We start from the raw sequence: 2,674 nt of genomic DNA on the forward strand, positions 1-2,674 counted from the left end.
TCTGGACAGATTGAGAAGGTAATCTGTCAGAATTCTGGGACTGTTGTTGATTTAATTGTGTAGCCAATTGTCTCATTTGATTAGTTAAGCTCTGAATGGAGGCTCTGGTCTCTTGTTGAAACTGCATGTTTTGCATAGTCATTTGCCTCACAAGTTCTTCAAGGGAAGGTTGCGGAGGAGCCTCAATTGTATGTTGTTTCTGGGATTGTTGTTGTTGTTGTTGCTGCTGGATTGGTGGAGGAACATATGGTCTGCTTGGGCCAGCAGCATTCTGAAAATAAGGTTGTTGTTGTTGTTGCTGTTGTTGTGAAGGATTCGACCATCTAAAGTTGGGATGATTCCTCCACCCGGGATTGTACCTGTTGCTGGAGAGGTCATAATTGTTCTGTTGTGGCTGATTTTGCTGCTGAGGTTGAGGAGGTCTATTGTAGATGTTTGCAGCATAAGCTTCAGGCTGTTCAATTGCTTCAGATTGTTGCACAAAAGGGCAAAGGTCTGTGTGGTGGTCGGCAGAGGAGCATAAACCACAGAGTCTGGCGACAAGTGCAGATTTTTGATTCATGGCCAGTTGGGTTACCAGGTTAACCAAGGCATCTAGTTTACCTTCAAGCTTCTTAGTCTCAGCTGATGAAGATGAATTCGTGGCTACTTCATGCACTCCTCTAATGACAATAGCATCATTTCTGGCACTAAATTGTTGGGAGTTTGAAGTCATCTTCTCAATTAAATTTCTGGCTTCAGCAGGGGTCATGTCTCCAAGGGCTCCACCACTGGCAGCATCTATCATACTTCTCTCCATGTTACTGAATCCTTCATAAAAATATTGGAGAAAAAGCTGCTCAGAAATCTGGTGGTGAGGACAGCTTGCACACAATTTCTTGAATCTTTCCCAGTACTCATACAAGCTTTCTCCACTAAGTTGCCTGATGCCAGAAATGTCTTTTCTAATGGCAGTGGTCCTAGATGCAGGGAAGAATTTCTCCAAGAACACCCTCTTAAGGTCATCCCAGCTAAAAATGGACCTGGGAGCAAGGTAGTATAGCCAATCTTTTGCCACTCCCTCCAGAGAATGAGGAAAAGACTTTAGAAAGATATGATCTTCCTGGACATCAGGGGGCTTCATGGTGGAACAAACAATATGAAACTCCTTGTGATGCTTAAGAGGATCTTCACCTGCAAGACCATGAAACTTGGGCAGCAAATGTATTAGTCCAGTCTTGAGAACATATGGAACACCCTCATTAGGATATTGAATGCACAAGCTTTCATAAGTGAAATTAGGTGCAACCATCTCCCTTATATTCCTCTCACGAGGTGAAGGTTGAGCCATGTTCTCAGTATAAAAATTAGTAGTGGAATGTTCAAAATCAGAATATTCAAAATCACCTTCAACAAAATGCTCAGAATGTTCAAAATGCACAGAATGACCAGGATGCACACTATGCCTAACTAATCTATGAAAGGTTCTATCTATTTCAGGATCAAAGGGTTGTAAATCACCTGGATTGCCCCTAGTCATGCACTATATGCAGCAAATAATGTGTTTCTCAACAAGCACCTAACAAGGGGGTAAAACTACAACTACACTCAAACGATATCAAAATGAGCTGAAATTTTGTGAGGAACACCCTAAAATCATGAAAAGATAGCACAAAAAATTTCAAACAAAAATTCAAAGTCTAACTATGGAAACTGCCTAAGGAAATTTTAGAAAAATAGAATAATAAAACTTGAAAAATAAAAAACAAAAATTAGTAAACAGGCGAATTTGGCTAGTTAGAGACCTCAAACAAGCTCTGCTGGGTTTCCACAATATGGGAAATTTTTTTCTACCCCAAACACATGTATAATATTAGTCGTTCTGATATCCAGAGCAAAAGTTATGGCTGTTTTAAGTTTTGCTAAAAATAAGTTCTCAAAATTTTTTTTGAATCTCTCTAATCCAGCCACATCAAGTGTTCCTGGTATTTTTCACACAAAATATGAGTCAAAAGAACTTCCCACACAAAAATTCAGCCAAAAATAACAACCCTAACTATGAAAACAAAAATCGCCAATTAAATTGTAAACAGTCGTCGCTAATGTAATGTTGTGTGAACAGTAACGCAGAATCAGTATCTAATTCTGTCGCTAAGCACTATTCACAGCAAAACAATAAACTAAAACAGGAAAAGTGCTGAACAAGGGGTACTACTAAATTGCAAAACAAAACATGAAATAAAACAAAATACCACAATAACACAACACGAACACACTAAACAAAAGAAGTAAACGTAAAACAACTAAACATAAAACATGAATCACTAGCTATTATAAACCTTTGGCCCACTGCTCCCCAACAACGGCGCCAAATTTGGTCGAGGTCGTACCCGAATCAAATAAACATTAAAAATACAGTATCTAGGAAGTGATCCTAGGTCGTATCCCAACGAGCAATGGTCAACCAAACGTTCATAACAGATAGTAGGAAAATAGTGTTCGCTTTTGTAAATTAAACAGCGAATAGATGTGAATTAGAAAATATCATAATTCAAACACGTTGCTTCCCCTTGATTCACAAGCAAGTCTCTTATCCTAGGTTACGAGAGTTTATCCTTTATCAGTTCAACCACTTAATCCAACCCTAAATTAAATTACTAAGCGAAATTTAACATAAGGCATTCATTATGTGATT

General features: G+C 38.6%; 1 non-coding gene across 1 annotated transcript; it reads left to right on the forward strand.

The window, feature by feature from the left end:
• The first annotated feature begins 845 nt into the window (after positions 1–845).
• Positions 846–952, forward strand: LOC113001783 (small nucleolar RNA R71). The gene has a single exon (XR_003267269.1). It is a non-coding gene; the product is annotated as a small nucleolar RNA R71 (small nucleolar RNA).
• The last annotated feature ends 1,722 nt before the right edge of the window (positions 953–2,674 follow it).

This window comes from Glycine max, chromosome 5 (assembly GCF_000004515.6).
Source record: "Glycine max cultivar Williams 82 chromosome 5, Glycine_max_v4.0, whole genome shotgun sequence".
NCBI lineage: Eukaryota > Viridiplantae > Streptophyta > Magnoliopsida > Fabales > Fabaceae > Glycine > Glycine max.